The 26,425-nt window shown below is 41.7% G+C and overlaps 1 protein-coding gene across 13 annotated transcripts in view; it reads right to left on the bottom strand.

Moving 5' to 3' along the window:
- Huwe1 (HECT, UBA and WWE domain containing E3 ubiquitin protein ligase 1) overlaps positions 1-17,541 on the bottom strand; it is a 198,312-nt gene extending 180,771 nt beyond the window's left edge. For 6 of the 13 annotated variants that reach the window (XM_045140147.1, XM_045140156.1, XM_045140154.1 and 3 more), the window contains exons 1-4: positions 17,131-17,177; positions 15,501-15,571; positions 14,852-15,242; positions 10,549-10,692 (exon numbers count right to left, since the gene is read on the bottom strand). The gene's annotated coding sequence lies outside the window, so the exon portion shown is untranslated. Of the gene's footprint in view, positions 1-10,548; positions 10,693-14,312; positions 14,377-14,620; positions 14,641-14,851; positions 15,243-15,500; positions 15,572-17,130; positions 17,220-17,347; positions 17,364-17,411 lie in introns of those variants that run through there. The other 7 variants (XM_045140149.1, XM_045140158.1, XM_045140148.1 and 4 more) reach the window with 7 other exon arrangements.
- Between the last annotated feature and the right edge of the window lie 8,884 nt (positions 17,542-26,425).

Here is a 26,425-nt window from a genome sequence, read left to right as displayed (position 1 = left end):
TGCAGGGCATGGTGGCACACACCTTTAATCCCAGGGAGACAGAGGTAGGAGGACTGCCATGAGATGGAGGCCATCCTAAAAATACATAGTGAATTCCAGGTCAGCCTGGGCTAAAGTAATACTCTACCTTGGGGGGGGAGGGGCGGGGAATCAATTTCTGGAGGAGGCAATGAGCTTTTGTTGTTATCTCTCTGTAGTGTTTTTTTTTTAAAGGCAGCTCTAGCCCAGGCTGACCTGGAATTCACTATGTAGTCTCAGGGTGGCCTTGAATTCTCAGATTCTCCTACCTCTGCCTCCCCAGTGCTGGAATTAAAAGTATGTGCCACCACACCTGGCTCTTTGTACTTAAAAAAAATTATTTGAGTGAGGGAAAGAGGCAAATAGAAAGAATGGGCATGCCAGGGCCTCTAGCCACTGCAAATGAACTCCAGGTGCATGTGCCCCCTAGTGCATCAGGCTTATGTGGATCCTGGGGAATCAAAGCAGAGTCGTTAGGCTTCGCAATGCCTTAAATGCTAAGCCATTTCCCCAGCCCTCTTTCTGTACTTTTACTTCTTTTGTTGTTGTTTGGTTGTTTTTTTGAGGTAGGGTCTCAATCTAGCTCAGGCTGACTTGGAATTCACTATGTCGTCTCAGGGTAACCTCGAACTCTGAGCGAACATCCTATTTCTGCATCCCAAGTGCTGGGGTTTAAGGCATGTGCCCACACCTGACCATTTTAAATATATTTATCTTTTTTCTTATTTTAGAAGGAGATACAAAGAGGCAGAGAGAGAATGAGCATGCCAGAGCCTCTAGCCACTGCAAATGCTCCAGACGTATACTCCACCATGTGCATCTGGCTTACGTGGGTTGTGGGTTCTGGGGAGTCAGACCTAGGTCCCTAGGCTTTGCAGGAAAGCAACTTCAGTACTAACCCATCTCTTTAGCCCTGTACTTTTACTTCCTAGTGGTGAAATTACAAACTTTACGAAAAAAAAAAAGGGAAAGCATCTCTTGACCAGTCCCTGAAGTATAATTTACTGCTTGGGGGGGGGCAGTGTGCTGGGATCAAATGAAGGCCCTCGTGCACTTTGCAAGTCCTCTATCACCTACCATACTGCAACACCAAACATCCCAGCTGTAACTTAAAAAAAAAATTACAGCATGTCATCTTACAACTAGCCAAAAATTACCTCCAAATCAGTTGTGCTAATTTATGCTACTTGTGGGCAGTATTTTAAGATCAGACTCTTCCTTATATTTCTTTTTTTTTAATTTTTATTTATTTATTTGAGAGCGACAGAGACAGAGAGAAAGACAGATAGAAGGAGAGAGAGAGAATGGGCGCACCAGGGCTTCCAGCCTCTGGAAACGAACTCCAGACGAGTGCGCCCCCTTATGCATCTGGCTAACGTGGGACCTGGGGAACCGAGCCTCAAACCGGGGTCCTTAGGCTTCACAGGCAAGCGCCTAACCGCTAAGCCATCTCTCCAGCCCATATTTCTTTTTTTCTTCTATTTATTTGAAGGTGAGAGAGAAAGAGGCAGATAGAGAATGGGCCTCTAGCCACTGCAAAGGAACTCCAGACGCATGTGACACCTTGTGCATCCAGCTTTGCATGGGTACTGGGGAATCGAATCCTTTTATTTTGCTGGCAAGTGTCTTAATAGCTAAGCTACCTCTCCAGCCCCTCTTCTTTATATTTCTTTCTATGACTTGACATTATCAATATTTTGTCAACCTAATGATTTTTAAAAACTGTAATGGGCAATTCTGGTTCTTTTACTTTGATCATCTTTTCTTGTTAATGGACATTACTAGTTCTGAAAAAAGCCCTACATTTAATTTTTTTTGGTTTTTCAAGGTAGGGTTTCACTCTAGCCCAGGCAGGCCTGGAATTCACTATGGAGTCTCAGGGTGGCCTCAAACTCATGGTGATCCTCCCACCTCTACCTTCGGAGTGCTGGGATTAAAGACATGCGCCACCACACCTGGCCCTATCTTTAATTTTGCAATGTACCATTTCTCTTATGATTTAACTGTAAACCTTATCATCAAAAGGGGAACACATAGCATGCCTTTAATCCAGCACTTGGGAAGCAGAGGTAGGAGGATCAAGTTGAGTTTGAAGCCAAATTGAGACTTAAAAGTAAATTCCAGCCAGGCGTGCTGGCGCACGCCTTTAATCCCAGCACTCGGGAGGCAGAGGTAGGAGGATTGCCACGAGTTCGAGGCCACCCTGAGACTCCATAGTGAATTCCAGGTCAGCCTGAGCTAGAGTGAGACCCTACCTCAGGAAAAAAAAAAAAAGTGAATTCCAGGCCAGTCTGGGCTAGAAAGACCTTACCGACCTTACCTGTTAAAAACAAAACCGAAAGAAAGATGGGAACACAACAAAATGGTCATGAGTAATATTGTATAGGTATTGTGATTTTCTCACACATTTTTATGACTTCCAAAGTTGACACAGTGATAAATCCTAGAAAATGACTACAGAAGTAGAAAAACTGCTATTAGACAAAAGCATTACATTCAGGCAATTTTACATAAAATACTAATATCCTTAAGGTGGTAAAATCTAGATGAAAGAAATAAATGCATCTAAAGTAACTTTTTTAAGTTCATCATCTTTCTCATGTGCCTTCCTTAATACTAACAAAATTCTGTATGGTATTCTCTAATGTGTTCCTGTAAATTTCTATAGCACATTCTGCTCATGTACTGCTTTTGCATGGGATTTACAACTCTTCCTTTCCTAGAAAACTGCTCAGTTTTCCATAACTCCCAAGTTATCTTTGTATCTCTAATTTGTGACAACAATGAGTATATCCTCATTAATCATTAAATATATGCTGGATGAAGATTATTCCCTTCATTTAAAGGATGAGGGAATTGGCTTAATGTTGCGCCAACTGACATAGCTATTACCTATTTACATTATACAAATTATAATGGCCTTTTCTTTGCAGTGTTCTATAATTTCAGGATTTTAAAATATAACATTGTACTAAATGCTAAACAATCTGTAAAATGGTCCATTTGGCTATCATTTTGTTGATAATATAAACAGTGAGCCCCCAGGTATGGTGGCTCACACCTTTAATGCCAGTGCTAGGGGAGGCAGAGGTAGGAGAACTGCCATGTGTTCAACGCCACCCTGAGACTACATAGTTAATTCCAGGTCAGCCTGGACCAGAGCAAGACCCTACTTCAAAAAAAAAAAAATACACACACACACACACACACACACACACACACACACATAATTACATATATGGCTGGAGAGATGGCTTAGCGGTTAAGCGCTTGCCTATAAAGCCTAAGAACCCTGGTTCAAGGCTCGATTCCCCAGGACCCATGTTAGCCAGATGCACAAGGGGCACACGCATCTGGAGTTTGTTTGCAGTGGCTGGAGGCCCTGGCGTGTCCATTCTCTCTCTCCTCTTTCTCTCTATGTTACACTCAAATAAATAAACAACAACGAAAGTTTAAATTATATATAAAAACAGTGAAGTATCAAAGGCACACTCAGATTCTAACTTATGAAGTACAGCTGTGTCTTTACATACTTGAGTATCACTGATTTGGTATAGGAGCCTCTGTATGTACAAACATTTTTAGGGAAGAGTAGAAGGGAGAAGAAAGCAGGTAAAACAGAACTGAGGCTGGATACCAGGATTAGGTCTACCTAAAACCTATAAACTAGTACTGTAGCATCAACTGCATGTGGCATTCTGAAGTCTCATCTTGGCTGAAAGACTTAATATTACCCTATGCTCACAGAACACAAAAGCATGTTTACTCACAAATCAGATGTCCTGATAGCTCAGAGGCCACAGAATTAGGAAACCTTTTGACAAATAAAAGGTGGAATATGCATAGAGAGCAGAGGAAAGATGTATCATGAAAGGGGGTTAAGGAACTTTATAGACATAATCTCCTTCATAATCCTTAACTGGAACATGAGTCCAAAGACACCAAGGTCTCATTCATTTAATGTCCCTAACTCCTGTACTTAGAAACAGCCACTCAGTATTTATTTAACTAAATGGAGAGGTAGGGTGTGAGAATGACAATTATAACTTTAAAATGAGTAGTACAGCTGGATGTGGTGGTACATGCCTAGAAATACAGCACTCAGGAGAATGAAGCAGAATCTTAAGCCAGCCTGTCATGAATGGTAATACCCTATCTTCAAAAGAAAAAAAAGCCTCCATTTATTGAGCACTTACTATGGATCACGCATTGTTCTTTAGATACTAAAATATTACATTGCTCAGTGGTTAAAGGCACTTGCTTCCAAAGCCTGTTAGCCCAGGTTCAATTCCCCAGCACCCATGTAAAGTTGGATGCAAAGTGGTGCATGTGTCTGGAGTTCATATGTAGCAGCTAGAGGCCCTGGTGTATCCATTCTCAGTCCCTCACTCCATCTCAATTTTTTTTAATTAAAAAAGTATTTCCCTATATAAAACTAATAGGTTAACCTAACCAAAGTAACCAAGCTCCAAATCTGGAACCACCTGGACTCCATGCTTTCAACTACTAGCAAGTATTTTCAAACTTTTTCAATTTAAATTCCAACAAAAAATTTCCTATTCACATAGGGGAAGGGGGAGGTAGTGACAATGACAAAGCAATCAACCTAGAGAGGTGTTAAGAGGCAGAAAGCTCAAAGCTACCAAGGAGGGAATTTCCTTCAACTTTACCTTTTATTTGTTGTTTCTGCAGGTAAGGTTCTGCTTCTCAAGCCCAGGCTGACAGAATTAATTCATTATGTAGTCTCAGGGTGGCTTTGAACTCACAGCAATCCTATCTCTGCCTCCTCCTCTCTAGGCCTCCCAGTGCTGCGATTAAAGGCATGCTAACTTTACCTTTTGTCTTAATCTCATTACCTGATTCCAGTCTGAAGTTCATTTGCAGTGGCTGGAGACCCTGGCACATCCATTCTCCCTCCCTTCCTATCCTTCTTTCTCTAGGTCAAGTAAATATTTTTTTTTTAAAAAAAAGGGCCAGGAACCAATTATAGAGTCCCCTAGGGGGAAGGGGAACTCTTTGAACTTCAATGCATTAGATCCACAAATGTCTATACCCATGACTGTATAGTTAAACACATCTAGATAGCCTGAGGTTATATCAGGGAACCTAATCATTATACTGAAAGCTATGTTTAAAAAAACAGGAAAAAAAAAAGAGGTGTGGAGATAGCTCAGTCACTAAAGTGCTTACTTAGCAAGCATAAGGACCCAAGTTCAATACCCAGAACCTACCCATACAAAAATGCCAGGAATGGTGGCACATGCTTATAATCCCAGTGCCAGGGAGGAAACAAATGAGTCCCTGGGACTTGCTGGCCAGCCAATGTAACCTATTTGGTGAGCTACAGTGAAAGCTACAATGAAAGAGCGTGTTTCAAAAAAGGTGGACAGTATTCCCAAGGAACACCACCTGAAGCAAGCATGTGAGCCCCAACACACACACACACACACACACACACACACACACACACACACACACACACTTAAAATAACATGAAAGAAAAAAAAAAAGTCTGGTGTGGTGACTCAAGCTTATAATTCCAGCATTCCGAAGGCTGAGGCAGGAGGACTGCTTTGAGTTTGAGGCCATCTTGGACTAGAGACAAACTTTATTGTTTATCCTCTCCCTTCTGTATAAACCATGCCATTCAATGACAAAAGATGAGGGGCAATATGAAATTATCCCAGATGTTTACATGAAAGCACATCCCCCAATGATTTAATGAATTCAAAGAAAATTAACACTATTACAATATAATGTTGTGAATGAACACACCCCTATCAATGTATGTCAAAGGGAATGAACTTGAATTTATCAATCCTCTGGATCCACCTGTCAATGTGGAGGAGCTAGAACACTGGTCAGGGGACTACATCTAGAAAATCACAACAGAGAAGGTTTCAAAACTGCTTTAGCTGAAGGCTAAAGAATGAAGTATTTCATTTCAGATTGAGAAAGTAAGAGTCAAGAAATAATAGTTAACACTTGTGCCAACATCTAGGCTAGTGGTTTTCTGAACATCAACACCACCTGGAAAACCTACAATTGCAAAATCTGGGCCTCCTTTCAGAATTATGGACTCAGAAACTGAGGGTGGTGCCTGACTAGCCATGTAAGCCCTATAGGTGATTCTGATGTTTACTGAGAACCACTATTCTAAGCACCTTGCATGTATTAACTCAGCTCAACTTATCCAAGACCTTATGTGAAATAAATAAGCACTGCTTTATAGTGGAATAACTAGGGCATAAAGAAGTTAATTTTCTATGACACAGCTGGTAAGAAACAGAGTCAACTTGAACCCAGGGAATCTTCTTAATCACTATGCCAAAATCTTTCCACCCTTAAGAACTCAACTGGCAGAATACAGTAATAAATAATAGTGGCAAGAGTTATGTGCAGTGACACATGCCTGTCAGCTATATGGGAAGCTAAAGCAGGAGGATCACTTGAGCATGGGGGTTCAAGGCCAGCTTGGGACAACATAAAGACATCCTTTCTCAAGAGGAGGGGGGAGAGGGAGAGAAATAAAAAATATCAGTAAAGACCAGAATGCATCTCACTAAAAAAGGCAAGCAAATAGAAAAATAACAATCAAAGGAATCTGAAAATTGTCCCAAAACACAAGTATCCATTGAATGCAAAAAAAACATCTCTACAGCAATTATCTCCAGCATCTAATTATAAGGATAAGTTGGGCTAAAGGTGGTACAAAAACTCAAAGCAGTCACCTGGACTTACCAATTTTTAATGTTAAATTATAAAGTGACTCTTCCCCTACCTTTAATCCCTTTTGTTCACCATTACTGGAAAGGAAAAAATGCTTTGTTCCAACACTAAGATTATACAACCAGTATCTCCAGCTTGAAGAGAATTTTAACATTTATATAGTTCAATTAGCAACACAAAGTGAATGAGATCTATGATACCTATTTTCCATTTAATGGTATCTTCATAAAAGCAAAATCAAATTCTAACTCTCTGTGAAATCAGATTCTGGGGCAATCTTTGTTGCCACTGTAACTTTAAAAATTGAAAATTATCAGTTTAATAGATCAAAAAAATGCATTGGTTTTACTCATAGAGAACCACTCCTTCACTCTCTGAAAGTATTCCTATAACCAGAAAACCAAGCTAGTTAACAAGTACATCAAGTTTTACCAACTCAACCTCTATGACACATCAAATGAGAGGCTTCCAAAGAATCTTAACAGCTGAATTATCCTTGACATTAACATATATAAACATCTGCTAACCAGTCACTGAGTAAAGGAGTGAAAAAACAATACAAGAAAGCCCTTACAGCCCAATTGCTTGTGACTGCCTTGTGTCTACTTGTGAGGTCAATGCAAAGCAGCCTAATATGGTTATAGCTACACAACAGACTTCAACAACTTAATCTTATCCAGGGGAGGCAATATGGAATGTGAAGGGCAAATATTTTCAAAGCAAGTTTGGTATTTCAATGATACTTTGAACTAGTGGTTGAAAACAAACAAAAAGGGAATTTAAAATAAACCAACAGCACTTCCATTGTAAACCTGTAGGGTTAAGAACTGGGGAAAAATTCAAAAATATTAGAATGCTTGCTCTGTGTACAATTCTTTTTTTTTAAATTTTTTTTAATTTTAATTTTTATTTATTTGAGAGTGACAGACACAGAGAGAAAGACAGATAGAGGGGGAGAGAGAGAATCGGTGCGCCAGGGCTTCCAGCCTCTGCAAACGAACTCCAGACACGTGCGCCCCCTTGTGCATCTGGCTAACGTGGGACCTGGGGAACCGAGCCTCGAACCGGGGTCCTTAGGCTTCACAGGCAAGCGCTTAACCGCTAAGCCATCTCTCCAGCCCCTGTGTACAATTCTTTACAGTTAACTTAGCTTAACTCAGGTTTCAATTTAAGTGATTTGGCTTAAAATTTCTAACTAAAGAATTTCTCTCTCTCTCTTTTTATTTTTCCTCAAGGCAGGGTCTCATTTTAGCCCAAGCTGACCTGAAATTCACTATGTAGTCTCAAGAGTGGCCTTGCACTCATGGTGTTCCTCCTAACCCTGTCTCCTGAGTGCTGGGATTAAAGGTGTGTGCCACCACACCAGGCCTAATAGGTAATTTTCAAAGTAACTTATTTCTCCATTAATGAACATAGAATTAAGAGGCCTGAACTCATGAACCACAGCACTAGTAATTCATATTTCATTTAAGTACTTCAAAAAATTTCATTCATAATGACTTTTCTTCTTTCTGCTCCTTCAACTTAAATTGCTCCTACTTCAGAGACAAGCAAAAGAAAGCCTTGCTCTGCCCATATTTGTGAATAAGTCAAAGGCTGGCTGGAGCCTGTTTTCAACTTCCATTCTCTGGTTTTGACCTTGGCAAGAACCTAGGGTAGATCCCAGAATGGCTCATGTTATACAAAAAAAGAAACGAACAATTTAAAGAACTTTATGCTAGGGAAAGCATCATTTCCAGATGGAAAAAAAAAAAACTTGGGGCTGGGGGAGATGGCTCAGTGGTTAAACGAACTTTCATGCATAGCCTACCAGCCTGGGTTCAGTATGCATTCATTTGGCTAGGGAAGATGGTGCAATAGTTAAAGGCACTTGCTTGCAAAGCCTTCTGGTCTGGGCCAATTCTTTTTTTTTATTTTATTTTTGTGCTTAATATTTTTTTTAATTTTTTTAAATTTTTATTAGCATTTTCCATGATTATCAAAAAATATCCCATGGTAATTCCCTCCCTCCCCCCCACACACTTTCCCCTTTGAAATTCCATTCCCCATCATATTACCTCCCAATCACAATCATTGTACTTACATATATACAATACCAACCTATTAATGGGTCAATTCTTTATAAAGCCAGACACACAAACTGGCACAAGCATCGGTTCATTTGCCACGGCAAGAAGCTTTAGCACACCCATACACTCATTCATACTCTCACACAAGTAATAAATTTTAAAACCCTAAATAATAGGGAAAGTACAGTTGAAAGTAGGGATTTAAGTAGAAGCTCTTAAACTATTTAATGTTCCAATTTCAAGAACTGTATGAACTCATGTACTAGAACCTTAGAAGTTCTAGGGCAGAGCAAATCAGATATCAAAAGAATAAAAAGAAACATAATATGGTATAAAAAATAACCAATTCACCTAAGCATATTGCAATCACACATGAAGAACCCCACAGACACAATCAGGTCATTATCTTAAATACATTAGCTTTTTTCTTTCATGTGGAATTTTTAGTAAGCAGGGCCAAAATACAGTTCTGAAATCGGGTATCAAATCAGACTTTGCACAAAAAAAGAATCCATGACTAGTTATTTTGGTATAATGACTAGGCCAGCAGTATCAACTCCAACAAGGATATAAGAGATTACTACCACTGTTCCATTATAATAGGTCTTCCACAGGGTCTTTAATAAGAATGGGTTAGACACCATTATGGATTGTAATTCTCAAATGTGGGAAAACTCTATAGGACAATTTCAACAAATAAATTGGAAGGTAAAAACAAGAGACATAACCTGCAGATTAAAACAGATTAAGATCTATACTAACTTTTGATAAATGGATTTTCTCTGGATCCTGAGTCAATAAAACAAAGAGTATTAGGAAAATTTAAACACTAGTTTATTTTCTACTTTTAAAAATTCAATTTTTGGGCTGGAGAGATGGCTTAGCAGTTAAGCACTTGCCTGTGAAGCCTAAGGAACCCAGTTCGAGGCTCGATTCCCCAGGACCCAGATTAGCCAGATGCACAAGGGGGCGCATGCATTTGGAGTTCATTTGCAGTGGCTGGAGGCCCTGGCGTACCCACTCTCTATCTCTATCTATCTCTATCTGCCTCTTTCTCTCTTGCTTTCAAATAAATAAATAAAAATGAACAAAAAAATTTTAATTCAATTTTTAGTTGTGACAAGATTTTTGAATTTATGTTGTCAAGAACTTTGTCCTGCCAGGCTTGGTGGCTCATGCCTTTAATCCTGGAACTTGGGAGACAGAAGTAGGAGGATCGCCATGAGTTCAAAGCCACCCTGAGACTACATAGTGAATTCCAGCTCAGCCTCAGATAGAGCAAGACCCAAGCTCCAAAAACCAAAAAAATGCAAAAGAACCTTTTTCCTTTAGAGATACCAACAAATATTTTACAGATAAAAATATTGTGACAACAAGGGTTTATTTCACAGTAATCCCATGGGGTGGTCAGTGGGTAGAAGTACAGGTGAACTAGAATAGCTAAACTGATAAGCGTTGAAGGTAGCAATAGGTATATAAGGATCTTTATACCTTTCAATTTTGTATGTTTCAAATTTATCACAATTTTAAAATTATGTACAGACTGTATTCATTTAAGCTGTTCCCCTTAATTCAGTAATGCGTTCCACACACTAAAGTGTAAAGAAAAAAAGGACCAGTGCCACATCTAATCCACATAATAGAAGAAATAAGCTAAAGTAGCCCAATCATAGAATGGAAATTCCCCCACCATCTCCATTTCAGGAGATCACAAAGATCTATAAAAACGAACCTAAAATCACAGCCAATCATACTCATCCTTGTGGGAAATCCCAACACTGCTCCAACAGCTTTGTGAACCTTCCTGACCAAATGGGTCTATTGGTTGGTTCTTCTGAAGCACTAACAAGCGACTCAGGTCAGGTTATTAAAGGGCCTAAAGAAAAAGACAGAGGGAAAGAAATACATTTATTAGAATTGGGAGGGAGTAAACCATTCTATCAATTTTAAAACATAATCACAATCATTATTTCCAAAGTAATAGCTCTTACATACCAATTTGCATCTTTAGGATCTGCCTTGAGCAGTAACCGAAAAATTCAGAAGCCAGTATTTGTTCAGTATTTCCTATGACACTTAGAAAACTTCCCTGAAAACTTTTCAATTCAAATGAACTTATAGCATAGTTGTTTATCTTACAGTGTTATGTCCTTCATATAAACTGATAAAAGGAAAAATTTGTGGAAAAAATTGTGCACAGAAAAATGCTTTTTCACCTTTATATATGCTTTTTGGCCATACTGGAAGACAAACAATAAACATTCTGGAAATTCAAGTTGAACTTTGTCACTTAAGTTTTTATTTGGTATTGCCATTCCTTCCTCTCTTCTCAGAGATCTACCTAGAATAAATTAAACTTTTTATCTTGCCTATTATAATGCTGAAGAATAAAAGTCAAATTGTGAGATAATTGGTGACCACTGTGTATCCCATTTGTAAAAGGCACCAAGGCAAAAAAAAAAAAAGGTTCAAAAGAAAATGACCCAATGGAAAAATCCATTTACCTGCAAAGTACATTCAACTAAACCCCTGAAGCTCAAAGTAAAATCTACAAAGTTATCAGACTTACTCACTATAAATTGTCTTTTTAAGGCTTTTTTCAAGGTAGGGTCTCACTCTAGCACAGGCTGACCTGCAACTCAGGACTACTCAGGTAGTCTCAGGCTGGCCTCACAGCAATCCTTCTACCTCTGCCTCCCAAGTACTGGGATTAAAAGTGTGCATCATCACACCCAGCAAAATTTTCAAAGGTGGTATACTTTTTTAATTTTTTTATTAATTTGAGAGAAAAAAAAGAGAGAATGGGTACACCAGAACCTCTAGCCACTGCAAACAACTCTAAGCCACCTTGTGCCTCTGACTAACATGGGTACTTGGGAATCAAATCTGGGTCCTTAGACTTCAAAGGCAAGCACCTTAACCGCTAAGCCATCTCTCCAGCCCAAAGGTAATGTACCGTTGACACCATATTACTATTTGAATTCCAGTCATCCAACCAACATAATTAGAAAAAAGCATTCTCTTTACTACCTACCTCTAAGTCAGAAACCTGTGTTAGAAAACAACCAGCTAGATAGCTCAGCCATTAAAGGTACTTGCTTGCAAAGTCTACCAGCCTGGATTCAATTTCCCAGAACCCATGTAAGGCCAGATGCACAAAGTAGCACATGTATCTGGAGTTCATCTGTAAGGCAAGAAGTCCTGACATGCTCATACACTACTTGCTTGCTTCCTCCCTCCATCCCTGTCTCTCAAATAACTTTTTAAAATTTTGAACAGTACAACCTTTTTATTAAAAAAAAAATCAAAAAAAATCAATAAACTATTATTTTATTTAAAATTTTAAAGAAACAGCAGGGCATGGTGGTGCGCCTTTAATCCCAGCACTTTGGAGTTAGGAGAATCCCCATGAGTTCAAGGCCACCCTGAAATGACAGTGAATTCCAGGTCAACCTGGGCTAGAGTGACACCCTACCTCGAGGAAAAAAAAAAGAAAACAACTGAAGAAAACATAAAATAGTAACAGCATAAGAAAAAGCAGAGCACCAAAGAACCTTTGGAAAAGAAGTCTGAGGTGGATGTGGTGGCGCACACCTTTAATCCAGAGGAAATAGAAGGGTACATGTGAGCTGGAGTGGAGGCCAGACTATGAATACAGAATGAGCTTCAGACACCCTGAGATAGAGTGAAACCCTACCTCAAAAAAGTTTGGTATTCCAATCAACCTTCCTAAAGTTTTACACATAAGAATTATCCGCTCTGATGTACCAAGTGGCACATGCATATCAAGTTTATTTGTAGTGGCCAGAGGCCCTGGTGTGCCAATTCTTATTCTCTATCTCTGTGCAAACAAATAAAATTTTTAAAAAATATTTTAGAGAATTTTCTTGCTCAACTAAGAATATGCAACATAGGCCCCTACACTGACCTGAGGGGCCAAAAAAGAGTAGGGAGAAAACGAAAAGTATCTAAATTTTTATTACTTCTGGGAGGTGAAAGACAGGACAGACTGCCTTTGAAGGAGTGGCAGAAATGTGTAGGCAAGGGATGAGGCTGATCACCCAAACACCTGAATGTGATTTTTGACAAGAAACATGGGTGTTGGTCATTGCAGGACAGTGACTTTGCACCAAAGTTTTACTCAAATATTACCACTGGCAATACAGTGGGCTCATGAGGAAATAACTATAAAAATGGTAAGAAATATACCAAAAATTTACTGAAGGAACAACAACAACAAAAAAAAAAACTCAAATATTTTCCAGGTCATAATATGACACAGGTGCATTTACCAATCTGTTCTTACACCAAGAAAATGTCACCATAATTTACTATGTTCCCATGAGCCAAACACTTTACAAATTTTCTCATTAGTTTCAGTGACAACCTTTTAAGGTAAGCACTACTACTTCCACTATATAGATGAAAAATTTGAGCTTAAGATTAATTCGCTCAAGATCACAAAGTTCAATGTGAACCCAAAGCAAACAATATTTCCATACCAGGTTTCCTCTCAGAATGAGAGACTGGTGGCTCCTCAACCTAAGAAAACATTGGGTCTAAAAGAAAGTGATGTGTAATATGTCATCTACAAAGGAAGCACATGATAGGAATTAATCGCCTTTAATACAGGTGCCATAAGAGAAAAAATAAAGCAGAACATGGCAATGGCTGAGAGCGCAAGGCATAGTCTAACATACAGGGGGAAGAAAACTGCATGCACTGGAGCCTGACCCTTCACTGGAGTCAGCTACTGGGGAAAAAAAAAAAGGCATCTGAGGGAAGTAGAAGAGCTAAGAAGTATCTAAGAGATGGTTAGCAATTAAAAAATACATATATCAAAAGACCACCAACTGTATGCTATACAAATAAGCAGGACAGGAAAAGGGGAGGTTTCCCAAGGTCTGCATGGTAGATGGGAAAGGGACCAAGGACAGAAAGCTTACTGGAGGGTTTATCTTGTACTACCTATTTTTGGTGGTGGTATGGGGGGGCAGTTATGAGGAAGAGAAGGAAAACAGCCACAAACAAGGAGCGAAGACCACAATTACCCACCACCGACCCATTCATTGTTCCAGCGGAGAGTGGTCTATCAACTTCCAAAGTTGAAGAAATCAGTACCCTGTCCCCGGATCAGAGCCAGACAAGGAGGACCCTAGATAATGGAAGGTTACTATGGCTCCATCCACAAAGGTGGAATGAGAATAGAGAAGATAGGCCCTATTAACGCCTGCGCCAAGAGCATCAAAGAAGAAGAAGACAGGACAGGTTAGAGGATTCGAGCTAAGCTCTAAATTAGAAAGACTACGGGTGGGGTAGAGACTGACAGGATAAAGCTTTTACTTCCCTTCTTAAATATGAACCCCAACTATCCACGTTAAGTGAGAGATTTGATTTGACAGAGTGATAGAATTTAGGAAGAAGTACTCCAGAGTCTTGTACAACTTGATCTTTCAACCTTAGCACAACGACCATGGGAGTTGGGGTACAACCCACCTCAACTCAAGAAAAACTAGGGGATTCATGTGGGCCGTCACAAGAGCTGAGAACGGAGATAGGTCTGCAAAAAATGGTAGGGAAGGAACCAATCGTCGTTGACATGTTCCCTCTCTCCCACCACTCAATGTAACCCCTAACCCACTACCCAATGAACTCCAGACTCCCCTCCCACACTTGCCAACCCGCCCACTGCGACTACAACAGAGGCGGAGACCGATTGGTCGGGCAAGGCAGGTCCCCACGCGGCTAAGGCCCGGGAAATGGTGTCGCTTTTAACCAAGAGACAGAGTACAATTTACCAGTACCTCGGCGTTTCGCCATTCGTCACCTCCTTAACGTCTGGTACTTCAGAGGCGTCACAAACGTGGATAGCTAACCCCTTATTCTCGGGTCCTAGCCGGACAGACATCATCCTCCGCCGCCATCTTAACAGCAGGCGGACCGACCCTAGTCACTGCCCCCCCCCATCCCCAAGGTACCTCTGCTACCGCCAGCGAATCCCACGAGGACGCAAACCCGCTCCCGCGAGAACTCACCGGCTAAGAACAGCACCACCAGAAGACACGACCCGCGCCTCCGCGGCTCCTGCAGTCGGTAGCCGAAACGCAGCTGCTCCGCGTGATCCCGCGAGAACCTCTACCGGACCGGGAAAGCCTAAGCCCAGCCCTTCCCAGCTCTCTCCGCGCACCGAAGCCGAAATCGCTACTGCTCCGCTCTCACCCCACGCGAAGCGAAAAGCAAATGACGCACAACCTCGCGAAGCACTAAGGGGCGGAGACAACCTGCCACGGCCGGCTCCCGCATGCGCTGAAGAAATTATCGCGATATTACGTTTTGCTTCGGCGAGACCTTCGTAATTCACCGCAGGATACCGCCCGCGCCTCGCCTTTAGGAAACACGAGATCTCGCGAGACCAGGTGCACGCTCCTAAAAAGGAGAAAGGCGGGGCTTCGTGAAAATGACTGGGAGTTTTTCGGGGAAAGGGAGGAAGCTATCGTCCTGCAGGGATCTCGCCTACCACGAGGTTTCTGACCCACTGCGGAGCTGAGTATCAAACCTCGCGATGACATAGCTCAGCGCCAAATCTCGGCCATGTCTTGAAAACTGCCTCCGCCCCCGATCTAGGTGTCTAGAGCCTGCCTAGTGCTTGAGGAAAATTTAAAAAGTCAACCTGTTTATACTCACGCTTCCCGGCAGGGCTGTGCCAATTAGCCAAACTCCATTCTGGAAGCTAAGCAATGGGTCCCCATTGTTACCTGCCTCGAGGAATAACATGCTATCCTTAACTAATACATAAAAGATATTCAATCTACAATAAGCACGCAAATGCAAATGAGAACAATGACATAACATTTTTTGCCTATTAGATCGGAAAAAAAATTAAAGACCTATAATATCCAGACTCCTCTCGTCGCACTGCAGGATAACCTGAATTCATCTTTAACTAAAGACTCATATCATTAGTTCTACCCCCAAAACCACCAATTTTAAGTACTGAAGCTTTTACCTTGGCATAACCCAAAAGACCCAATAAAGTGGTTTTCTCCAAACAAAGGAGTCTTCCCTCAAAAGCAAATTCAAGCTTGGAGTGGGGGAGTAGGTGCTTGAAGCTTTTAATATGGCAGTTTTTCCACCTTTAGCTAACAATGTTTCTCCAATAAATCTTGGAATCCAATCTGGCTTATTTGCGGGCTATTCCATTCTAATATATTGTTCTGATCATTCTGATTTAAACACTATTCCTTTAGAGTACAGTTTAATTGCCCGTAGTAGAAATACCCCCATCTTTACTTATCTTTAAAAGATTTTCTCGGTTATTCTTAGCCATCCCCCATCATGAACTTTAGAATCGTTAAGTTTCAAAAACTTGGTATATTTATTGAAATGGCATAAACTGCATAAATCAATATAAGAAAATGAACATCACTACAAAACTGAGTCCTCTTATGCAGAAGCATGATATCCCTTCATTTATGCAAACGCTCTCCTATTGTATTCCTCAATAAAGTTTTATAGTTTACTTCCAGATATCTTTATATCGTTTTTCTTGATATTGAGAGTGGGTGGTCTTTTAGTATAAAATTTTTAAAAAGCTTATTGCTTATAGATGGGAAGATTATTGATATGTGCCTATTCACTTCTGTAATTAGAAAAAATAAAAATGAGCTCAATTTTACTATTCAGGAAAATGCGAAGAAAACAATGGCATTCGATCTTTACCCTTTATAAATGGCAACATTATAAAGATTTGTAACAATTCATGTTGGCATAACATTGGGGCGTGTAAATTAATATAGCCTTTTTGGAAGGGAATTTAAGACAAATCTACCAATTTCGAAATGCATACATTGCATCCAACAATTAATCAAGAATTTCCCCTATGTACTCGTACATGTTCATGAACTATATACACAAACCCCATTCATTCCTGCAATACTTGCAACAGCCCCCATCCCGCAAAAGGAAACAAGCTAATGTACAATAATCAGGAAATGGTTGAATAAACTGTAGTACAATCATACAATACAGTGGTTTAAAATGGAGTAAACTTGGATTCCCTGATATAGTAAGATCTACAAGACATATTGTTTTTAAAAAAGCAATTAGACAAAATGAATATGTGTACAGTACCACATAGATAACAAAACGTATCTATGCCTAGTAGTTAACCACGAAGCCTGCCTGCCTTGCCCGCCCGCCCGCCCCTCACCTTCCCTTTCCTTTAGGCCGCCTTCCTCTAACATATAGGAGAATCGCTGAAGGCCCGGCCTCTACTCCCCCTCTAGGGCCACTTGACCGTGGCTAATGCCGGTACCTCGCATCCCCACAGTTGGCCGCTCTCTCGCCGCGCTGTTGCCCGCTGCCCGGCTGTGCCCAAAGATGCAGCTAGCTCGCTGCAGGAGGCGGCTGAGGCCTGGGGGAGGGGAGAGGAGGCGGGGATCAGGGAAGGTTGGGGCAGGCCGTTCCAGCAGGCTTCCCAAGGCCGCCACCTCCTAGCCTAGGAGCAGGGTCTCGTGGGAACCGGCCCCCACCTTGAAGAGCCGAAGATTGCAGAGCGAACAGAGCACACCCCCAGCCTAGGGGTTACACGCTCACCTCGGCCACAGTAGCTCCGCGGGGCCCGCAAGAGCGTGCGAGGTCCTCGGCGTAGCTCCAGCCCTGCTCCCCTTGCTCGACTGTGGTCTAAAGCCTCCCCCTGCGTCTCTGCTCACAGTCGAAGGCTCCGCCCACCTCACAAGAAATCCCGCCTCCGCCCCTTGGGAAGTCACTTTCTACCCGGTGAAGCTTAGTCCTCTATATGAGACCTCAAGGGAGATACTCAAAGCTCAATAAAGGTAGCCATAGAGGAGAGAGGGTCGCTAAGGAAGTGGGATTGGATTTGGGGCATAGTGGAAGCCTCTAATGAGGACAATATTTTATTTGATTTACATTTTTAAAATAAACGACCTCTCCGGACTAGGGAGACAGCTCAGCAGTTTAAGTGCTTGCTAGCAAAGCTTGATGACCCAGGTTCGATTCCCCAATGCCCACGTGAAACCAGATGCACAAATTGGAGCATGCGCTAGGAGGTCCTAGCGTGCCCATACTCTCCCTTTCTCTCAAATGAATAAATAAAGATATTTTAAAAAATAAAAGAATAAACGACCTTTCCAGCTGACTTGAAGAATGAGGCAAGGAGGAGGAGGGCAAGATGACATATCTTGGAGGGCCTGAGATAGGGGGGTGAACCAGGGTTTAAGAGCAAACCCTTAAAATGCAAACATTTCTACTTTTTCTCCTTGGTATTATTATCTAGGGTGACCATGCGATTGGCAAGTAATCTATAGTGTACAGAATCTGCACTTGTAAAAGCATAGTAATAAAAACAATCTGGTAGGAACTATTAGCTGATCCATTTGATGTACAGAATTAGATTGGGGTGAGAGGATTAGGGGTACTGGTTCACAGTTCTAGATTTTTCAATGTGGTTTGATTTTTTTTCCTTCTTTTTTTTAAATTTTTTTTGCTTATTTTTACTTATTTATTTGAGAGCGACAGAGAGAGAAAGAGGCAGAGAGAGAGAGAGAGAGAGAAAGAATGGGAACGCCAGGGCCTCCAACCACTGCAAATGAACTCCGGATGCATGCGCCCCCTTGTGCATCTGGCTAACGTGGGTCCTGGGGAATCTAGCCTCGAATCAGGGTCATTAGGCTTCACAGGCAAGTGCTTAACCGCTAAGCCATCTCTCCAGCCCTGGTTTGATTTTTTTTCTAATTTTTTTTGTTCATTTTTATTTATTTATTTGAGTGTGACAGAGAGAGAAAGAGACAGAGAGAGAGAGAGAGAGAGAGAGCAAGAGAGAGAGAGAGAGAGAGAGAATGGGCGCGCCAGAGCTTCCAGCCACTGCTAACCAACTCCAGACGCGTGCGCCCCCTTGTGCATCTGGCTAACGTGGGTCCTGGGGAATCGAGCCTCAAACCCGAGTCCGTAGGCTTCACAGGCAAGTGCTTAACCGCTAAGCCATCTCTCCAGCCCCCTGGTTTGATTTTTAACAAATGTATTTGATTGTTTGGTTTTTTTTTTAAGTTTTTTTTGTTGTTGTTGTTATTTTTCAAGGTAGAGTCTCACTCTAGACCAGGCAGATTTGTAATTTACTCTGTAGTCCCAGACTGGCCTTGAACTCCTGGCAACCCTCCTACCTCTTCCTCCCGAGTGCTGGAATTAAAGGCATTAACCACCACACAAGGATTAATTTGATTTTTTAATATTTATTTTTATTTATTTATTAGAGACACAGAGAGAGAATGGGTGCCCAGGGTCTCTAGACACTGCAAACAAACTCCAGATGCATGTACCACCTTATGCATCTGGCTTATGTGGGACCTGGAGAATCAAACCTGGATCCTTAGGCTTCAAAGACAAGCACCTTAATTGCTAAACCATCTCTCCAGCCCTAATTTGACTTTTAAAGCAAAAAGTGCAAAAGCAGCCGGGCGTGGTGGCACACGCCTTTAATCCCAGCACTCGGGAGGCAGAGGAAGAAGGATCCCTGTGAGTTCGAGGCCACCCTGAGACTCCATAGTGAATTCCAGGTCAGCCTGGGCTAGAGTGAGACCCTACCTCGAAAAGCCAAAAAATAAAAATGTGCAAAAGCACTAGGAAAAACTCTTGAGACAGTGTCCACATTACAGAGCAGTGATACATGTCTTGAATTGGGAATCTGATGAATAGATCCTCTCCCTTCTCCCATATATAGTAAATTTTATATTAAATTTCACAAGATAATACAGAGGACTTTTTTTTTTTTAAATTTATTTATTTAAGAGTGATAGACACAGAGAGAAAGACAGAGAGAGGGAGAGAGAGAGAATGGGCGCGCCAGGGCTTCCAGCCCCTGCAAACGAACTCCAGACGCGTGCGCCCCCTTGTGCATCTGGCTAACGTGGGACCTGGGGAACCGAGCCTCGAACCGGGGTCCTTAGGCTTCACAGGCAAGCGCTTAACCGCTAAGCCATCTCTCCAGCCCTACAGAGGACTTTTTGAGACTGTTTCATTGTATTCTTTAATTCTTTTTGTTTGTTTTTTGAGGTAGGGTCTCGCTCTAGCCCAGGATGACCTAGAATTTACTATGTAGTCTCAGGGTGGCCTTGAATTTATGGTGAGCCTTCTACCTACCTACATCTGCCTCCTGAGTGCTGGGATTAAAGGCACGTGTCACCACGCCCGGCCTTTAAAATATTATCTATATTATGTGTAAGGGCTGATTGTTATTTCTAAGCTAAACCTATGTTCAGGTCTTTTTATAGTGTGTGTGTGTGTGTGTGTGTGTGTGTGTGTGTGTGTGTAAGCCAGAGGTTCATGTCAATATCTTCCTCAATAGTTCGCCAGGTTCTTTTTTTTTTTTTTTTTTTTTTGAGGTAGGGTCTCACTGTAGCCCAGGCTGACCTGGAATTCACTATCTAGTCTCAGGGTGCCCTTGAACTCACTGTGATCCTCCTACCTCTGCCTCCCGAGTGTTGGTATTAAAGGTGTGCACCATTACACCTGACTACCACCTTATTTTTTGAGGCAGGAGCTTTCATTAAATCTGAAGCTCAATAGTTTGGCTAAATTAGCTGGCCAGCAAACCCAATTCTGGGATCATATGTGTTTACCATCATCTGGCTTGTCCATGGGTGCTGGAAATTTGAACTCAGGTCCTGAAGCTTGCATGGCAACATCTCCCCAGCCCTGAAGTTCATTTGTTTTTTAATTTATTTGAGAGAAAGAGATAGAGAGAGAGAATGGGCACACAGGCTATTTAGCCACAGCAAACGAACTCCAGATGCATGTGTCATCTTGTACATCTGGCTTACATGGGTCCTGTGGAATAGAACCCGGGTCCTTAGGCTTTGCAGGCAGACATCTTAACCTCTAAGCCATCTCTCCACCACCCCCCCCAAAGATCTTTTTTCTTTTTGACTTTTCAAAGTAGGGTCACACTCTACTCCAGGCTGACCTGGAATTCACTATGTAATCTCAGGGTGGCCTTAAACTCTTGGAGATCCTCCTACCTCTGCCTCCCGAGTCCTGGGATTAAAGGCTTGCACCATCACACCCGGCTCCTAAAGATCATTTTTATTATGAGAAACAGACATGGCTTTTGCCAAACAGCCACTGAAAAGCAGCAGCCATAATTCTGTGCCATCGATCACTATACCCTCAAAAAGAGGTACAAGGGGGCCTGGAGAGATTGCTCCGCAGTGAAGGCACTTGCTTACAAAACCTGATTGCCTGTGTTTGAGTCCCTAGTACCCACATAAAGCCAGATGCACAAAGTGGTGCATACATTTGGAGTTAATTTTCAGGGGCAAGAAACCCTGGTATGTGCTCTCTTGCTCTCCCTCCTTGCAAATAATAAAAATATCTTTAAGGCAAGCATGGTGGTGCACACCTTTAATCCTAGTGGTTAGGAGGCAAGAGTAGGAGGATCGCTGTGAGTCTGAGGCCACCCTGAGTGAATTCCAGGTCAGCCTGGACTAGAAGAAGACCCTACCTCAAAAAAGTAAATATAAGCCAGACGTAGTGGTGCACGCCTTTAATCCCAGAACTCCGGAGGCAGAGGTAGAAGGATCTCTCAGAGTTCGAGGCCACCCTGAGATTACATAGTGAATTCTAGGTCAGCCTGAGCTAGAGTGAGACCCTACCTTGAAAAACCACAAAAAACCCCAAAAACCTATTATATGTATGTATGTATATATATATAGCCTCCAGCCACTGCAAACAAACTCCAGATACATATGCCACCTTGTGCATCTGGCTTACATGGGTCCTAGGGAACCAAGGTCCTTCGGCTTTGCAGGCAAGTGCCTTAACTGCTAAGCCATCTATCCAGACCAACTCTGTATTTCTAATGTTAAATCCTAACCTTCTAAATTGAATTTCTCACATCCAATTCTGAAATCCCACATGCCCACAGCTCTAGTTTACATTTAAATATTCAATAGTTGCTAAGTCATTTGCTTACTCTATTCCTTCAGTCCTAATTCCAACCAATACCATCCCCTACACACACATTTTAATTTTTCTTATTGGAGAATATTAACAAAATATATGAAAGAATAAAAGAAATATCTAAAGAAAAAAATTTTTTAATCCCATCACTCAGAAATGACCAGTATTAAAATTCCAATTTTGTGCTTTTAGCTTTGTTTTGGAGGGGGGGGTTCAAGGTAGGGTCTCACGCTAGCTCAGGCTGACCTGGAATTCACTGTGTAGTCTCAGGGTGGCCTTGAACTCACATCAGTCTTACTAGCTCTGCCTCCCAAGTGCTGGGATTAAAGGCATGTACCACCACCACCACAACGGCTGCTTTTAACTTTTTGCCTATGCAATATGTATACTATTTAGTCATCAATTAAAAAAATTACACAGTAGGAGTGAATATTTGTCATATTATTGAATATTTGTCTATAAACTTTCTAGTTGCTTTTTCTTCTTTTTAAAAATATTTTATTTATTTGAGAGGGAAAGAGGCAGGTGGAGAGAGAATGGGTAGACCTGTGTCTCTAGGCACTGCAAATGAACTCCAGATGCATGTGCCACTTTGTGCATCTGTATTACGTGGATACTGGGGAATCGAATCTGTGTCCTTAGGCTTCTCAGGCAAGCACCTTGACCAACCTTCCAGTTGCTTTTTAACCTTCCACAGAAATGCCTTTATTTATTTATGCCAATGATTGTGTGGCAGCCATGTGTTGGGTAGCAGATTGCTCCAAACCAACATTCTTTAAAAAGTCTGGGAGACCTGAAGCTTAAAAGGTCCCACAACAATTCCTCAAGGCGGTAGGAATGATTAAGGGCAGACTTTCACCACTGTTAACTTAGAAATTGAAGAATTCTGGGCTGGAGAAATGGCTTAGAGGTTAAGAAATTCAAATATTCCCTCCTAGGGAGAGGGGAGCAAGGAAATAAAGAAGATTCAGGAAATCAACAAGTCTGGAAAAAAGTTGCAAGATTCCTCCCTAAAGGCTACATAAAGGGAAAACAACTTGGGGAGGGGGATGACACTCTCAACTGAGCTGCCTGCAAGCTATTTATTTTATTTAGCTTTGGTTTTTCAAGGTAGGATCTAGTTCTAGCCTAGGCTGACCTGGAAATTCACTATGTAGTGATCCTACTACCTCTGCCTCCCAAATTCTGGGATTAAAGGTATGCACCACCACACCCAGCTTCAAAAAGTCCATTGAATAAACTCATTAGTTCGAATTCTAGCAATTTACAACAATACCTGCTTATGCTCAATGTTTCCTTCTTTTTTCTTTTTGGTTTTTCAACCTGTATGTTTCTTTTTAAGAATATTTTGTTTTTATTTATTTGAGAGAGGGAGGGATAGAGAGAGAGAATGGGTGTGCCAGGGCCTCTAGCCACTGCAAAAGAAGTCCAGATGAGGGGCTGGAGAGATGGCTTAGCGGTTAAGCGCTTGCCTGTGAAGCCTAAGAACACCGGTTCGAGGCTCGGTTCCCCAGATCCCACGTTAGCCAGATGCACAAGGGGGCGCACGTGTCTGGAGTTCGTTTGCAGAGGCTGGAAGCCCTGGCGCGCCCATTCTCTCTCTCCCTCTATCTGTCTTTCTCTCTGTGTCTGTCGCTCTCAAATAAATAAATAAATAAAAATTTAAAAAAAAAAAAAGAAGTCCAGATGCATGTGCCCACTTGTGCATCTGGCTTACATGGGTCCTGAGGAATCGCACTGAGGTCCTTTGGCCTCACAGGCAAGCACCTTAACTGCTAAGCCATCTCTCTAGCTCTACTCCTGTATTTCTATTGTTAAATCCTAACCTCCTAAATTGAATCTCTCGCATCTAATTCTAATATCCCACATTGCCCACAGCTCTAGTTTACACTTAAATATGCAATAGTTGCTAAGTCTTTTGCTAATTCCATTCCTTCAGACCTTATTTTGTCCAATACCATCCCCTACACACACATTTTTATTTTTCTTATTGGAGAATATTAACAAAATACATGAAACAATAAGGAAAATACCAAAAGAAAAAACTTGTAATCCCATCACTCATAAATGGCCAGTATTAAAATTCCTAATTTGTGCTTCTAGCTTTTTGCCTATGCATCATGCATACTTTGTAGTTATCAATTCAAAAACTACACAGTAAGAGTGAATATTTGTCTATAAACTTTCTATTTTTTTCTTTTTTTAAATACTTTATTTGAAAGAGAAAGAGAAAGAGATGGGTGGAGAGTGAATGGGTGTACCAGGGCCTCTAGTCACTGCAAAGGAACTCTAGATGCATGCGCCACTTTATGCATCTGTATTACGTGGGTACTGGGGAATCAAATCTTTATCCTTAGGCTTCTCAGGCAAGCACCTTAACCATTAAGCCATCTCTCCAGCCCTCCAGTTGTCTTTTAAACTTCCACATAAATGCCTTTATTTATTTATTTATACCAATGATTATGTGGCAGCCATATGTTGCATAGCAAATTCCTCCAACAGAAACATTCTTTAAAAAGTCTGGGAGAGGAGACAAAAAATTGTCCTCGTTATCCATGACCACATAATGCCTGACACCACCTACCTAAGACCATCATAAGAGGAGGGAAGGGGGCTGGAGAGATGGCTTAGCGGTTAAGCGCTTGCCTGTGAAGCCTAAGGACCCCGGTTCGAGGCTCAGTTCCCCAGGTCCCACGTTAGCCAGATGCACAAGGGGGCGCATGCGTCTGGAGTTCGTTTGCAGAGGCTGGAAGCCCTGGTGCGCCCATTCTCTCTCTCTTCCTCTATCTGTCTTTCTCTCTGTGTCTGTCGCTCTCAAATAAATAAATTAATTAAAAAAAAGGAGGAGGGAAGGAGCATGGCATCCAAATAGAGGAGAGACTTATTGAGATGGGGAGTGGATGTGATGGAGAAGGGAATTTCAAAGGGAAAAAGGGGGAAGGGGGTATTACTATGGGATATGTTTTATAATCATGGAAAATGTTTAATAAAATTGAGAAGAAAAAAAATAATTAAAAAAATTAAATTTAATTTAAAAAAAAGTCTGGGAGAGGGCTGGAGAGATGGCTTAGGGGTTAAGGCACTTGCCTGTGAAGCCTAAGGATCCAGGTTCAATTCTCCAAGTCCCACATAAGCCAGATGCACAAAGTGGCGTATAGGTCTGGAATTCCTTTGCAGTGGCTAGAAGCCCTGGCGCGCCCATTCTCACTCTCTGTCTCTCTCTCTCCCACACCCCTTTCTCTGTTTCTAATAAATAAAATAAATCTTTGAAAACATGTCTGGGAGACCTGAAGCTTAAAAGGTCACACAACCATTCCTCAAGGTTATAGGAATGATTAAGGGCAGACTTCGACCAATACTTCGACCAATGTTAACTTAGAAATTGAAACATTCCCTCCTGGGGGGGGGAGAGAGTAAGGAAACTAAGGAGACTCAGGATATCAACAAGTCTGGGAAAAAAAGTTACAAGCTTTCTCTCTAAAGGCTACATAAAAGAAAAACAGCAACTTAGGGATGAGACTGTCCAACTGAGCTGCCTGCAAGGTGTTTTGTGTGTGTGTGTGTGTTTGGTTTGTTTGGTTTTTCAAGGTAGTGTCTAGCTCTAGCCCAGGCTGACCTCTAAATTCACTATGTAGTGTCAGGGTGGCCTCAAACTCACAACCATCTTCCTACCTCTGCCTCCCAAGTGCTATGTTTAAAAGCATGTGCCACCATGCCCGGCTCTTCTTGCATGTTTTGCCAAGCACTTGAGACTCTGTGACCAGCTGAGCAGCCTGCAAGTTGTTCAGTAAGCTCCAGAAATGCAGCTTTCATGAGTCATCATCTATGCTGGGGTGGGTTTTTCAGTGATGCAGCTGACTTTAAATCACCTATGCTCCTAAAAGGAGCCCCTGGACTGGGCATGGTGGCTCACGCCTTTAATCCCAGCACTCAGGAGGCAGAGGTAGGAGGATCGCCTTGATTTCGAGGCCACCCTAGGACTACATAGTGAATTCCAGGTCAGCCTGAGCTAGAGTGAGAACTTACCTCAAAAAACCAAAAAATAAAAAACAGCCCCTCACCCTGTTATATAAGTGACGCCAATAAACTCAAAGTTTCACCAAAACGATTTTGGTGTAATCCTACTTTGGACTATTATATGCATACTATCTGGTGTAAAGACATTTTTGTGTCACCCTGGGGAAAAAGTTCTAGAAACACTATCACTTTCAAAGCAGTGCTTGTTGGTGTTCATCACCGTTGTTACTGCCCTGAGGGATTGCATGATGACTCAGTAGATGTTATCAAAACAGCTTTCTGGTCACTTACTTGCCTTGGGTAAATCTCTAGGTAGAATTTTAGAATTTTAGGTGTTGCATGGTCCACTGGGCCCTGTGTGAATAGATATAATCCTTCCTATACTTCTGAATGGCCAGATTGGTGAGATGGAAGAATATGCTTAGCACCCTGGTGCCCTGAGTATGTTTTACTATATAAAACAAAACATAAGTGGGTCATCATGGTGCTCACCTTTAGTCCCAGGATTTGGGAGGCAGAGGTGAGAGGATCATCTGAGTTCAGGGCCACCCTGAAACTACATAGTGCATTCCAGGTCAGCCTGGGGCTAGAGTGAGATCTTATCTCACAAAACCACAATA

Source organism: Jaculus jaculus, chromosome X (assembly GCF_020740685.1).
Source record: "Jaculus jaculus isolate mJacJac1 chromosome X, mJacJac1.mat.Y.cur, whole genome shotgun sequence".
Lineage (NCBI taxonomy): Eukaryota > Metazoa > Chordata > Mammalia > Rodentia > Dipodidae > Jaculus > Jaculus jaculus.
The sequence above is the reverse complement of the archived record's forward strand: the minus strand, read 5'-3'. Positions and strand labels throughout refer to the sequence as shown.